Below are 15,981 nucleotides of genomic sequence, written 5' to 3'. Positions count from 1 at the left end.
GGAGAGAATATCCTGAAAAATTCACAAATGCTTTCTACCAGGAAGCAGCACCTATCAGCCAGCCCTACCAATTTATTGCAATATTCATCTCCTTTCTGAGGGATGCATTCCTGCTAGCAGTGCTCCCCATCCTTGCCAATGCCCAGGTTCTCACTTGGGGTTTTTGCCTGTCTGGGGACCCACACTGGCCATTTCAGGAGTCCAGGCTTATGAAACATAACTGCCTTTCCTGAAGAATTTCTCAGCTGTTTTATTCTAGTTTTCAAAAGGCCCCCTGAAACTTCAGAATAAAGACAAACACACATTTTGATTGCTGCCCTACAAACACACACATTCCCTCCAGGTCTAAATGCAGGGCTAAGAAGTATGATCACCTATAGGGCACCTGGGAAGAACAACACATCATAAAGTCTGGTTTGGTAGGTGTTAGGTGAGAACTGGCACCTGAGAAGTTAACTGAAGATGGATATACCTTTCTCTCTCTCCATCAAGGTGGAGGGAGCAGATTTTCAATCCTGCTTAGATTTTTTTTAAGGGCACAGTCCCCACTGCAAATCACTGAGATCTGTATTCCTTAACTACCTGAACACATCTGAGAGTTCAATACAAAGTCACTTAATGTTTTCTATTCTGCAAGGTTTTATCTCCCTCTTTCCTTTACAGCATCAAAGGGTTAAAGCTACCAAAGCCAGAAGGTATTACGGAGAAGAGGACAATAAACTTTCCTGGGAACTAGCAGTGACACTGTCAAAAAAAAACCAGCTTGCTTTCTTCATTTTGATACACAGACATAATTTCTGAAGTGCCAGGGGTGTGTCAAAAAGCCATAAGACAGATGCTCACCCTGCACTACCATGCCCTGTCAGGCTGCTGGAAAAAAAAAAAATCATAAAAGCATTAAAGCCCTGAGCTGAAGCACACATGGTTTTTGGCAGCAGTGCACGGGTTAAAAGAAGTTTCCCTCTCCCATGGAAGTGATACAGTCTGAATCCAGCATTATGTTTTCCGCTGTGATAGACTGTACCTGCTCTCAGCAAGCCAGCAAGTTTAACCCTGTCCTTGCTGATGTTAAAATCAATATTATCACGTCCCCAAATCTGGTATGATGGGAGACAGCCCTGCACTCTCACTATAGTAAAGCAGACAATAGACAAGCACTCGGGTTTGTATCTCGCCCTGTGGTAGCTGCAGCCGAAAGGACTAATTAATTAGCTAGAGCGTATGCATACACATCAAAAATAACTTCACAGCGCCTGCCAAAGCAATTTGAAAATCTCCGCAAAGCTGCCACAAAACACAGCTGGACACAATGAAGAAAAACATCTATTGTTTCAATCAAGAAAGAAAAATCAAAATAAAAAAAGCACAGCCCACACCCTGTATCACATTCATTCCCACATTAAACAGAGGTGTCCTACCTTTCCAGCCGGTGAACAAGCAGATTCCAATCGGCGCGTTGTGTCCGAGACTATATGCTGAAGAATCTGTTAATAAAAAACAAAGGGAGGGGCAAAAAATAAACTGAAATCACTTAATTTTAGCTGAAAAACAGTCTTCAGCTATAAGAAGTTTTTCTTCTATTGTACAAAGACACAGATGCATAAACAAGCCTGTGTGTATGAAGGTGTGTGTACATATAATACACATTATGTATGCATCAATATATTTAAAAACAAACCCACAGAAGTTTATTACCTATTCATTTTAATTCATCCAGCGTGCACCACTACAGAATTTAATCTACAGCAGACTAAATCCAAAAAGCTTCAGCATAAAGGCATAGCTCTTTCAAATTCTCAACAAGCAAACAAAGCTGACATTTTTAAAATAAAATCGTTACCAGCTCACGTGCTGCCATACCACAAAAGCCTATCCTTAAATAACTGCTGCATAATCATTCTCCTGGAGTGTTGTTATCCATCGGCTTGCTGCCTATCTCCAGACAGACGCAGTCTGCAAGCCACCAGCTTGTATCTACCATGTGTACGTCAGGAAAAGGAAAACTGCAAATCAGAAGAAGTCCCCGCAGTGGTGAAAAGGAAAAGAGGGTGAGTGGGAGAGGAAGAGGGAGTTCTCTGGCCACAGAAATTTCGAGAACGATGACAAACCAGCCCGCTCCGCCATCATCCACTTACAGTAGGATGCTGCACCTCGCGGCTGCTGAAGCAGTTTGTCAAGGAGTTGCTGGTATCAAATGCCTGACAGGCATTTTAATTGCATCCAACCAAGTGTGTCCCCATGAATCGGGCCTTTAATCCTATGAATATCATCAACTGGTTTCTTTTGTGCTGCTGCCAAAGGCACACAGGCACGCACTGCACACAAGCAGCAGCACACCCGGGTTCCGCCACGATGCCGATCCAAATCCCAGACAGGTTTTATGGAGGGTCCATGCTGAAAAGGAGGGCTGGAGGGATTTAGCGTTTTCTGCATTACGGATTAGGAGGGTGATTCGCTCTCCCCCTTTATGTTTCTATCTAATGCTTCTGCTCGCATGTTGGAACCAGCTTGACTATGCTGTTATTTGAGCCTTGCATTTGCTTACTCACACCAAGGGGAAATAAAACCAGGGAAAATGCAGAAGTCCTGCAGGACTGTAGGGGCAAGCAGGGACACTTCAGGACTAATACAGGAGCAGAACAGGGCTCACTGCACAGTTCCGCTCAAAACCGAGTTGCTGTGAGGGGTCCAGTTTTACCGCCACTATTCAGCTGTTGTGCCTGCTTTGATCTCATCTCTCTATTTCAAGGCTTCCTCCAGGACAATATTAATCTCAGTAGGAAAAGGGACCCGTGAATTCAGATACCACCCAGTGTTGTGGGAGGTGACAGCACAACTGGGGAGGGACAGCCAAGAAGGTGTAGAGGACTAAATTTTTAATAGAGTGAGTAAAAGTTAAAAGATGAACTGGTTTGTTTTTGAGCATTGGAAGTTTGTAATGAAACAGCATAACCAGTGAAGGAGCATTCAGGAATAACCAATGAGCCTGACCACACTCTTAAGGACTGAAGACAAGCTTAAATTTCCCTGCAGTCAGGACACACAAGTCAACTAGATCCACTTGGCAGCTGGTGCTTCTCAGTCCCTGTGTCAGCAGAGTACTTGAGAGGGAAGGATATTGAGAGGAAAATGAAATATCTCCCTACCACAAATTTTGGGAGAGGTCTAACGAACACCATTTACCTTTGAAAGGGACAAGGGCCTTGCAGGAAGGAGTAACAAATTTCTCAAAGAATTCCAGGGTCACTCTCCCAAAGCTTTAGGGGTAGAGGGCTGCAAAGGGAATTGATTCCCTACTGTCTTCCCCCACAACAATGACAAGATGACTTCACACATCCATCAAACTTTGTATCAACCACAACTTCCACCCTCGCTGCTATAAACAGATCTTGGTGACTACAAAGCATCTCCATCCTGACCTGACAAGTTTTTAAACCACCGCAGCGGAGAGGAGAATGAGGAAATGGAGGAAGGTAGCTCCAAAGACAGGCTGTATGGGACAAGGATAGCAGTGCAGCAGGTACCCCATGGCAGCAAAAAGGCCTTTGGAGTGAACAGAAAAAAACGAGCAAGAGTGGCACTAGTGCAATTCTCAGACCCTTCCTCTGAAAAAGCGTCCTGTGACTCATCAGAAGGGGTGCCTGCTGCTGCCAAACCTCCCACTGCAGAGCTCATTCCCTGCAGAAACCAAGGAAACCCTAATCCTGCCCTCGTCTTCCTCAGCTCCACCATTTAACGGTTGGTGTTTGTTCACAGCGTTGCCTTGGTCCCTCCCTCACTTCTTCAGCTCCCCTTCACAGCCACACTTCCCCCAAAGTAGCCAGGAGCTCTGGGAGGCCCCAGAAACAACACCAGGGAGTTGGGGTGGTGGAGGGATAGCAAGAAGTCCTGAAAACTGTCCCGTATTTTCTCTCGGATGTTCCTGACAGAACTCACGTGGCTCATAAGGGACAGATATGTATTGTCAGGCTTTGTCCTACACCCTGGAGCCTATGGATAAACCTTCAACCAGCCATCCAAGTCTCTTTTGATCTGCCCATGCAAGCATTTCCAAGGACACAATCTACCAAAACAGCCCATGGTAAATGGCTTCATCATAAGATACTGTAAATAAAAGAGCATCTCAATCATCGAGTTTGTTCTGCCTGCCCTGCGATATGTCTTTCATACACCTATAAAAACATTTCTGACAAGACAAAGGCAGAGGAGTCAGGGATGAAGGGCCTAATCCAGGCAAATGCTGGAACACAGAGAACACTTAGCCCTGAGATTTAACCTCATGCTTTTCCGGCTTAGCCACAAAAGCATGAAACTCATCACATAAAATCAATGCAGTGAAAATACAAGCATTAGGAAGTTGATAAGTCAAAGACCTGGAAATGTTTAAATTACATTTTCAGCACGGTACCTCTTGAAGAGGAGTAAAGACATTTACAGTCTCAGTAAAGGAGGTGGTGAGACTGCGACTGAAGCCTGGTCCAAACTCTAAAAGATTTCACCTGTGCAGGTGGGTGTTTCTCTTTAATTCTGATATTCACACAAGACAGTGCACTCGGTTTCATTACTGCACTGTAAGAGGGCTTAGAAAATCCAGCTGCAAACTGGCTCCTTCTCTGCAAGATGCTGGAGAGAGCAGGAGACAGACTTCCATCGCAACAGATTACTTAGAAGAGCCCAAACCCTAAAGAGACAGTGGTAGTGTTCTCCTCATTTTCAGGATAATGGAAAAACAAACCAACCAACCAACCAATCATGGGGGTGGTTGTGACCCAAGGTCACACACAACTTCTGTTCCCAAACCAAGCAAGATGCTTCCAGAACCCCAGTCTAAGATCTTTCCACCCAAACCACTGCTGAAGTCTTGCAACCAGCATTTAACAAAGGACTTGTGGGTTGGTTGCTTCTTTTTTAGCAAAGACTGGGTGAACATTTTATGCAATGCCTAAAATAGCATCCAATATCATCCGTGATGTAGATTAAGAGGAATAAGTCTACTGAACAGGAACTGCACCACTCTGGTAAAAATAGCCTTGGAACAGGGAATTTTCTTTTCATTTGCTATTGTCTTACCACTTGAAACAGTGCTGGGGATGGTTGCCTGCTGGAGAGCTTGGGAGGAGACAGGTGCTTCACCAGACTCCGTAACTATTGTCAGTATTGTCTGATCTTCTGCAGCAGTAATAAACATCAGACTATCGTGTTTTACCAGCCATTTGAGGGAAAAACTTCCTTTTATTTTCCCCTCCCCTCCTTCTTGAGGTGGGGAAAAACCAGGATAGAAGGGCATTAATTAATTCTAGAAAAACACAGGCAGTACAGCACAGCAGCTCTTTCACCAGGGCTACACGGTGAGGGAGGCTGAGGTTGGAGTCACCATCTGTATCTCCATGGTTACTGACAACTGAGAGCATGGGGAGGAGTCAGCAAAAGCTGCAGGCTGAGTTAGCAGCCTCTGTGGGTGCAAAGGATTTCAAGGCACGTTAAAAAGTTTCAGGGGGCAGGGGGACCCTGGTTTTGGTTTCAGTCAATGGCTGATCTACCCACCTTATGCAGCCCCGCCAGGGTCTTTTCAATCACACTGTTTCCTTTACAGCAGTGGCGCCCCCAGCTCTGTATCCACAGCAGACTGAACATCTTCATGCAACTCACCTGCCTTTCCTCCCAGGCTACCAGTAAAACAGGCCTGTCCTGGTGACATTGCCCCTTCCCAGCATCCATGCAAAGGCAGCTCCTCACACCGAGTATCACAGCCAGCTCTCCTGCACCCATTAAACCACCCGCTGACACGGCATGGGCTTCTGTGCAGCGTGGTTGTATAAACGAGCCTTCAAATCCCAGGCAAATTGTGTCCCCCCTTTCCCCTACTTCAGCTTATTTGTTTTAAACTTTTCAGACAGATACTTTCAGGCACAATCTTTCTGTTGTGAATCCAAGCTGATTCTCCTCAACTAAATAACTGATATGTGGAATACCTAGAAAGGGATCTTCTATTTCACTCTCTGCCAGCATGTCACTGAAATCAAGCTGGAAGATATAGGATATTTAAATCCTCCTAGGCCTGCTTTTCAGAACAACCAATTCTGCACTGAACCCTTTGAAGTTACCAAATAAATGCATTCTTTGGCTTTCTTAGGAAATCTTTAGTCTCTAGCTTAAAGACCAGTGAGAACAAAAGAATAAGAAAGCAAAATTCATTAAAAGTATTTGCTACTCCCCAAACCTTGTATGTATATATGGTACAGTTACTAGTAACTGCTGCAACACAAGCTTTTGTATCGTTATGCCAAAATAAACCACCACCTCTGCCCTGGGTACTGCCCATGGAGGGGAACAGCAAACATCCATCTCAGAGAAACACTGAAACCTCACTGGAGCCATCTGATGTGTCCCAGTCAGCACAGCCCCCAAGTGCCTTGTCACTCCACTGCCCCTGGAGGACAATCTAAATCTTCAGCCCACGGTATCAGAAATAATCGATAGCACCAACCCTCCTGCAGAAACCAACGCCACCTGAGAGTGTCACAACTTTCCACAAGACCAGATCACTGCAGTGCACACGTCCATGAGCACAATGCCTTTAGAGGCTGGAGACAGGCCTGTGCAGTCAACACTGCATTATTGGGAGGCTCACAGATTAGGTTCACACAAGAACATAGTGTCTCGATGGGTGTCCACGTGACAGACTGATGTACCACGTGCATCTGAGAGACACACTAACTGCTGCTCCATCCTATCACAAGGTTTATGACTAAGAAAATACCGCAGGCAGAAGCTCTACCACTTGCTCTCATCTTTTCTCTCTCCTGGCCTACCAGTGGGGTGATGAATCAAGATAAAAACTTGTTTACAGTAAAATATCACAGCTACTGTAACAGAATTTATTCAAATGTCAGTTTGTACTTCACTTAACCATGTAACCTAATGTTTTTCAATTAACTGTCACATCATACCTCCTAACAGAAGCCTTAGCTATTATTCTATATTAAATTTATAAATAAAATATTTTAAACTAATGAATCATTTGTTGAAGCAGATTTTGCATAACATGCAATTAAAATATAAACAGAGCTGGCATGGTCTTAAGGACATATAAAACAGTAACTGCAATACAAAATACACAGATTTACCTGTTTTGTCTGACCATAGGGTTTGGATGGTCTTTCAGTTCAAAACCCATTTATATTTAGGAAAACATGTAAGTTTTTTGCAGTCAGTGGGACACTGGTACACAGTTAACACAGTAGTGAAAATTGCAGTTTTCCTCAAACAGCTGTTGTCCCTTTCAGAGAAAAGGTACTTGCTCTTTAAATTAAAGATCAATCTTCCCTCAGAGATACCCTCCCTAGCAGCTCAGTACTGCCTTCCTGGAAGCCGCCAGCCAGTTATTTTCTCCTGTGTCCACACTTCCTTCAAGAATTTTGTAAAAAACTCACTGCTGTTCCTCGACAGCAAAACCAACCAGACAGGCAATAGAAATTGCAGTAACATGTAGTAACATGTAGCAGAATTGGTTTGAACAGCTTCTCACTTAGCAGCACTTTACGTAAGGAAGGCAGTCAGGCAGAAACCCATGGAGGAGCTCTTGGCAGCTGAGCCACAGGAGGGGAAGCAGCTCTGTCCTCGCCTCAGAGGAGACACAACAAAAGCTGCCTTATGAGAATGCTGCTGCCTGTCGGCCTGACCCACATGGGCTCAGAGGTGGCACTGCCAGCATGATGCAACAGCTTTTTCCCCTCTTCGCATGGGCATCCAGGTCCTCTGCACGGGGATGAGCCTGTCCAATAGTTGTCCTTCACAGACTTCACATTTCCAGTAAAACCACAATTAACAGCCACTCTGACCTCTGAGAAAAAGCCCAGCTAAAACCACCAGAAGCCCTTCTTTGGCCTCGGTGCATTTGGATCAGAATCTATATTTATGCACACTCTTGTAGCACTTTCAATAAAGGCAAGGAGGGCTGGTGTTACAGAGACCATCTTTGCAGAGGACCCCCTTGCAATGGATTCCGTCACGTTTACTGTGAAATGAACATAGCAGATACTAATTCATTAGCTACTTATGACTGATTCTTGTTTACATCACCATAAAAGCAGATTTCCCGTGGTTAACATAATGATCACAATTCCCTCTTTGCTTACACACATTTCAGTCAGCCAGTGCTCCACTGGGTGCATAGCAGTTACTACATCAAGACTAAAATGGGTTTAATGAATGGAGATTTGGATTAGGTAACTTAAACATAGCTTTCAGTCACCCTGATCTCATAGTGCTGCCCAAAATTATTTTTAAGCTCTCTGTACATGTGAATTACTTCCCTCATCTGTACCAGGCAGTTGCCCCGAGGGTGACAGGCAGCAGCTGTTCTGCAGTGCTCAGTTACGCTGCTCATGAGCTCAGGGTACAAAGCAAAGAGTGTCACATCCAATCGCCACCATCAGGGAGACTTTTGGGAGGTGTAACACGATTATAGTCAATTCTGGTTTATCAGAATGGGATGGAAAACATGGAAGTCATTAGGCAAAAGGGAATTTTGGATAAATTGGAACTTATCTGATATACCTCAAGTGGCCTTCTTTTAGATGAAGTAGTACTTTGATCAAAGGCATTTTAGATGACAGGCCCAAACAACAGCACTGCCAGTAAGTCAGGGAACTGCTGCTTCAACAACTGCCAGGGGACTGTAAGCCACTCAGACACTGGTTTACACTGTATTCAAAGGATGATACTGTTTAGCAGAGGCGTGATCCCACAGCAACACTAGGGCGTGGAGGAGAATATCATCTGATATTAAAAGGGTGAAAGGCAGAGGTGAAGACAGAGAGAGAAACTGCCAGTCTCAGCTCCTCTACCATCCTACTGGGCTTCTTTGGAAGATTTCCATTCAGTTTGGCAGGCAACAGGAGAAAGCATGGACAGCTCAAGAGACAGGGGGTTTATGCTCTGTGCAAGCTTCAAGAGATACACAGAACCAGAAATGAAAGACAGAAATAAGTGAGTTTAGCAGCTTTAACAACAAACTGTACCAGTACAGAGGAAGAATATACTAAGCTTTCTAAGAGCCTGAATACTCAAAAATCATGCAAAAAACAGAGACAAATGCCATGTAAATAAGGGACAGCAAAAGCACAGGAATATAATCAGAAAAGCTAAGGAACATAAAAGGCAACAAAAAAAGAATCAATACCATCTGAAAAGCAGACAGAAAAAGCCATGGTTCAGCAGAGAGGCACAACAAAGACGATGCACAGAAGGGTATAATTCAACATACTCAACACTTGTCCCATTTTCACAAGACCAACAGTGAGCAATACCACATATGATTAGTTGAAAAAGAAGCAGAACTTCAGGTTAGAATAGTAAAGAGCAACTTAAGAAACACTCTAAGCAAGATAGATGCAGCTTCGAAAGTGTGTGAATCCTCCTGACTCAACAAGAGTATTTAAGGTTTCAGAGCAGATCCCAGACAAGAGTCTGCTTTATCTTCACAAATATCTTTCCAAACATTGTACTCTATCTTGAAAGGTCAATTACAAACTAATCACTGAAATGTCATCTTTGCAAAGATTTTGAGAAAAAAATCCAACGAAGTAGTTTACAAGTACCCACAGGACAAGAGCACAACTTAAAAAATACGCATGGCAATATGAGTTTGTCAATAAAGAATCCCAACAAACTCATCTCCTGATTTTGCACTTATAAAATTCAGATTTCACCCCACGTTAGGATGAGTTTCTCACAGGAAAGCATCTCCCAAAATCAAGATCACTGCAGTATACTGCACAGCAGTTCCCAGTTCTAAAAGCAGGAAATCAAGGGGGAAAAAAAAAGGACTGAACAGCATATTGAGAGACGAGGCCTTAAACACATAACTAGACAAAACAGAGTAAGTAGCTTGGCAGTAGCTTGGCAGGAAAAGGCTTATCATGGGCAAAACCAGAGAAAATCACAGTTTTATTTATCCTAATAGGGATGCTGTCCCTAAAACACTGGGATAATTATTCCATTTTCTTTGTTGGTGATGATGTCTCAGCTGGAGAAAAGTCAAAATGTGGGGTTTGCACAGTTAGATAGATACTGGCAAACTGGGGAGAGTCCAGATATAAGCAAAAAGGAGAGTCTGGGAAAACATTCTTCTAGCCTTTCTTTGTAAAGCACATGTTTTCAGTTAGATATCTCTGAAATACACAAAACCAAACAGTAATAAAAATCTTCCGGATAATATCATTTGTGAAGATACAGCAAGCAAGCCATTGCATTCCAAATCAACAGGGGGAGTAGGGGGGCATAAAAGAGGAATTCGCTGGGCTAATTAAAAGCAATTTTTTTTGTGTGTGTGTCTGGTATTTAAAAACACCCTGCTGCTGAGGAAGGTCAAAGTATTTATTTATGTATTTATTTTTATAAAAAGAGCACCAAGGACAGTGCCCAGACATGCTGGTATCCTCCTCAGAGTGAATAAGGATCCTGTTGTTTTATCCCAACAGGCAACTGGTTACTATAACTGGGCAACTGTGCATAGACCGGGCAGCTGGCACAATCCCCAGCAAAATTCACCTGGGCCACAGGACCAGCTCACACTGCCTTCTCTCCGTCCTTCCACAGGCTTCCTGAGAAGCCAAATCAGAATTCCTTGTGCAGAGTACAGGTGTACTTCCTCTACACCTTCCTAATCTGGGCCAGCCACAGTGCTGGGGACCTCAGCCCTAACCTGCCCTTGAGGTTCAGAGAGCCTACAGCTCCAGGGACACTGGAGCTGGAAAAGGAATGTCAAGGGAAGCACAGCACTGGACCTATTTTGCTCCCACTACATCAACTTGGTCTCTCAGAGGACAAGGCAGGTGTGACAAGCCCTGTGGCTCTTCCACGTGAATCCCACCTACTCCTCCCCTCTTTGCTGCTGGATGACCTCAGTGGGGTGGGGAGGGCACCAAGGATGGCCCCTGCCTCTCCACAGTGCCACTGAAACTATACTTTAGGGTCTGGGACCAAACAGTTTTACTGAGTCTGTGACCTGCCATCCCCCAGACTTCAACCTAGTCCATAGGGTGGGACTGGTTCAGATAAAAGTGTCTGTCCACTTATTAACATCACAGCAGACACTGAAGAACACAAGTGTTCCTAGCATTTTCAAGAAGGCTCCCCACCTCTTTTTAAAAGGTTTCAGAAACGAAGTCTTTGGGGCACAATGGCTCTTACATTTGAGGAAAAAAAAAAAAAAAAACAAGCAACGATGCGGAACCCGCAAGTGAAAAACCAGGAGAGCAGCACTATCAAGAAAGACTGCAGAAGGAACGAAGAGGAGAGAATAAATGGAATAACTAATACACATTTGCTCCAAGGTTCTCTCTGCACCAATTGGCAAAAAGAATACAACTGAATCATTAATAATTGAAGGAACTCGAAGACAAAGACATTTTCATCCAACGTCAGATAAAGGGATGAAAGAGGGCTGTAATGAGATTTCTGATGATGGTATCATTTGGGGGGATTGCTGGGAAGGAGGGGGTTATATTTAAAAGAAATGATTCCTTTGTAAAATGAGAGCAAGCATTCTCATTACTAATGCAGACAGACACATCTGAAAGACCTTATTCAGCTGATGGTGTCACCGAACACCCTTTTGGACACAAGCTCTCCACTAACAATATTAAACAAGGATAGGAGACTGCTGTGGCAAAATATAAAGTGTCACTTGTTTATACTTTTTAGCCTCATAAATCATTAAAGGGTGAATACTAACAAGCATCCAGCTTTCTGTGCCTTCCTTAACTCTGATGATTCTCTGCATGTAGTTGATGGGAGCTTGAGCTTTCATTGCTTTTGGAAGTTGGCCCTGCAGACCAAGTCAGGACCAACATGCCCAGCACACTGGGTGTCCCTTCTTAGGAGCTGAATCTTGGACAGAGGAATTTCCACTGATACCTTCTCAAGGCCCATCAGCAGTGTAGTCAGGCACACTCATGTTGGCCTCTGGTTCAAAGACTTTTGCACAAGACAGCTTCTGAGAAACCAAATCCTGCTAAGACACAAAGGGAACATTAATTTTACTGGCTCAATGCCATATTTGAAGGGAAAGATGTTAATGAAAACTCAGTAAGACTGAAATGCATTGTTTCCCTCATAATGAAGAAAAAGCTACAACTTCAAAAACAGTACAGAAGAGATCAGATAGATACATTTCCTAGGAGAAGAAAAAAACAACAAACATCAAACCCCCACAAAACCAACCCGCAACTCTGCATCATCTGCAGAAAGGACTAGGAGAATCCTGTGATGAACCAAACACTCACATTGTCAGGGTAATCAACTCCAAATTAACTACTGATACCCAAAAAGCTACTCCTGCAAACCTTACCAAGCCCCAGTGGGGCTGTGGCAGCAAATCACAAAGGCATTTTCAGAATTCCACTATAACATCATCACTCAACACAGCTAAGCCAATGGGAAACAACCAATCTAAGACAGAAAATGCAACAGAGCATCGTGACATGGCACAACCTATCTGGAGCCCCTGAACACAAGCCATGAACAGGAGGACACCTTCCTGCAACTGTTCACTTTAGTGGGACTTCTCAGCTCCACACAAAGACTGCATTTTCTGTTCTGCTAGCTTTGCTCAAGTCACCTTCTGCCGTCCCCTGAATGTCCCCTCTGCCATCAGCAGGATGCCTGGAGCTGTAACACTCAACCCAGGTGAGCATGGCAGGACAGACCCTGCAGAGGGTCTTGGCTGTACTCTGCAGGTACACACATGGAGCCGCAGCAGCCGAATGGACAGAATCCAGTTTGTAGGGAAAGTGGGCTTTTTTTTGCATTATCTTCTTTTAGCTGCTGGGGATTTCTAACACTTAGTCTCACCTCTGTAATCTCTGGATTTTCGGCACTGTGTTATTTTCTTGAGCCTCCCTGGGATTGTCCATCTTTGCAGAATTTACTGCAAGCTTAGAAACACTTCACCTGCTGTGCTGCAGCATTCCAGCGAGCAGAGAGGGAGCTCCAGGGGCCACTCCCCACACCCACCTCAGTACAGCAAGTCCCTCCGCTAGATACACACTTTCCTCCCACAGCTGAGACTTGACTTTAGCTCAGACTAGAAACCAAACCCCAAGACAATGCAACTCCATTGAAGTTGGGATGCACCTCACTTAAGAGCAGGAATGGCAAACTGCCTAACAGTCTGTAATGCCTTCGTTAATCACTTTTGCTTTCCAGTCAATGCAAACCAAAAACCTCAGAAGCTGGACAACTGGCACCATCATCCTTTAACATTTCATTGCTTATACCCAGATAGAAATCTTCTGCCTCACAGAGCTTTCACAGGACAAGAGACTAGTAGAAAGGAAATGGGTTTTCATTATAGGATTTACACTCTATTCACTGCATATGTGAGGTTTTTAAGCTACAAAAATCAGACTGTGTGTTCATTTGGAAACTACCAATCCTTTCTTCGACTGAATCTCTCATTCTGTCACATTCAAAGACTAAACTCTGAAGAACAGAGAAAGAAATATTTATTGCACTTCTCAATAAAGAGAAACCATGGTAAGTCATTAATAAATAATGAACAGGTTTACTAATAAAAAGGTGTAGGGTCATGCCAAAATAACCAGCTTTCACACATAAAACACTGGCATGCAAACGAAACACAAGAAACCTACACCTGCTGCAGAGAACTGCAGGTCAAGAGTCAGAAAAGTCACATCTGGTAAGGCTGCCTGAGCCTTTGTTACCTTGTGGTATTACTCTAGGATATTTTGATTCTTTACTACGAGGCCTGTTAAGGCCATCAAAGGACTGAGAGTTCTATTAAAACTCACACTAAGTGTTTCTCAAAGAGCATGCACTGGTTACACCCGGGTGCTGAGCTTTAACCACTGCAGTGCTGGGAAACAGACTTTTCTTCCGGCCCTTTTTGTTCCCGCAAATTATGGTATTTGGTGATGCTTCTGGCTGCATTTAGGCCACTTCCAGCTGCTGACCCCCCATGTCCACCAGGAGGGGGCCCTAATGAAACCACCTTTCTCAGATTTTCTTAGAGCTCTGTGTCCCACTCTGATGTTCACAGATCTCTTCTCTGTTCTCTTCCTCAGCCTCTCCTGAGGGCAGGGTTCAACATTACAGAGGAAAGTCATGGAAGGAGCACATGCCAAGAGTCAGTGAAAGACACTGTCAGAACCAAAGAGCTTTCTTACAGCTTTGGAGAGACTTAGAGTATCTTCTCAGTAAAAAGACATGTCTGCACATGCCCTATATACTGACTGTCAAACAGACAGCCTAATCTCTGTTTCCCACCTTTCCCAAAATATCCTGTTACTCTAGAGTTTAACAGGATCGATCAACCATTAAACACAGTTAAATGCCATAAATATTCAGAAGCATTCAAACCTTTTCAAAACAAACAAACAAAGCCCCGTGAGCTCAGCTTTCTGCTCTGATTTCTGCTCCTGAGGCTCTTCCAAGGGGTCACACCTGATGCTTCCAGACTAATAAAACATTGCCTTTTCCTGAGAGATTCAGGATAATTCTGAAACGTCTCTGTGCTATAAATATAGGAGCAAATGTAAGTAAATATAAAATTAATGTGGAATACACACATTACTAGCACTCTGTTTTTTCCATCTTTTTTCCATTGTTCTTGAATGTTTTTGTTGTAATATATAACGATTCTCTGATTTGGCTTTTATCCATCTCTTAACCTTAAAGCCTTTTTCCTTGTCTTATCACATCCTTGAACAAGGGAGAAACCAAGTGCAGGAGCCTTCTCTATATAAAGCTATATTTTATTAATAAGTACACACATTGGTTCAGATTGACTCTAACATACAGCCAAGACAGAAATAACCGAATACTCATTTTATTTTGTTATGCCTTGGTAGAAATGATTTTACACTTCAGTAACTTGAAAAACAAGTCACTGTGACCAGAAAATGTTTTCTATTCTGCAACATGCAATCTGATGAGCAGAAGGCAGAGTGTAAGGGTAGATATCACTTGAAGATAAAAGTCTCCTGACAGTATGCCCCTAATATCCATGCACTGGGCAGGTGCTTGCCATCTGATATAGAACTCAGAGAACAAGATAAACTAAAGAGCTTAAGGCTTTTTTTTTTTTGCACTCTCATTTTATTCTTATTCAACTACCACTCCACATGTTGCTATTTAATTTCTGTGGCTCAAGGTTTTGCCCCCTTAAGAGACCAAAAGACTCTCTCATCCTGAATTAATCTGTCATTCCTGAAAAGCACTGGACTAAACCTCCTTATTTCCCCCGGGGTATACCAAGGGTAGTGACAGCTGATCCTTGCCTGCACTGCCCAGTCAATTATTCTTATTTTATTTCTGAAGCCCACAAAGACTCTTCAGGAGTGAAAGCTCCCTCAGAGCCAGGGCACTGCACAAACACCGGCTGAGAAATTAATGCATGAGATGAGCTAATGGGTGGGAGGAGGAAAGGGGCTCTAAGGGGCAAAGTAGCTCACTGGAACCAAAGGAAAAGGCCCAGCCCAGCTCCTGCATCTCTGCCCTCACTTCCAGAAACTGGGTGAGAAAATATTTCCTACAACCCAGCTTTTCCCCACATTTGGTCTTTCTTACCCACTAGCAGGGCAAAAGATTACTGTACTGTTGACGTTTTATCTACACTTGAGGCCTCAGTCCCAAACCAGCCCCAGAACACAAGGTACTGCATCCACTTGCAGCACAAGCTTATCAGCAGCACATGTAAATACAAATGGACAGCAGCTGTCAGCTGCAGGTGAGGTGCTGTCTCAGCTGGGCCTGCTGATGCACTTTCAGCTGGCACTGCAGGACGTGGGAATCCTCCAAGGACAGCACAGTGCTTTGACCACCGCAAGATCCTTCCTCAAGCCTCCCAATCCATGTGAAGGGGGAACAGGAAAGAAAGCAAAGAGGATGCAGCTTAAGAATTGCCAGCGAGTGCTGTAGGGACTGGTATTAGGACTAATGCACACACAAAAAAAT

At 43.8% G+C, this 15,981-nt stretch overlaps 1 protein-coding gene across 40 annotated transcripts in view; it reads right to left on the bottom strand.

The window, feature by feature from the left end:
* The window catches only part of MAP2 (microtubule associated protein 2), a 224,041-nt gene that overhangs the window by 135,597 nt on the left and 72,463 nt on the right, over window positions 1-15,981 (bottom strand). For 32 of the 40 annotated variants that reach the window (XM_017829599.1, XM_017829600.1, XM_017829566.1 and 29 more), the window contains one exon: window positions 1,419-1,484. The gene's annotated coding sequence lies outside the window, so the exon portion shown is untranslated. The other 8 variants (XM_017829571.1, XM_017829577.1, XM_017829575.1 and 5 more) reach the window with 7 other exon arrangements.

This window comes from Lepidothrix coronata, unplaced genomic scaffold, assembly GCF_001604755.1.
Source record: "Lepidothrix coronata isolate B3197 unplaced genomic scaffold, Lepidothrix_coronata-1.0 Scaffold165, whole genome shotgun sequence".
Classification (NCBI taxonomy): domain Eukaryota; kingdom Metazoa; phylum Chordata; class Aves; order Passeriformes; family Pipridae; genus Lepidothrix; species Lepidothrix coronata.
The sequence above is the reverse complement of the archived record's forward strand: the minus strand, read 5'-3'. Positions and strand labels throughout refer to the sequence as shown.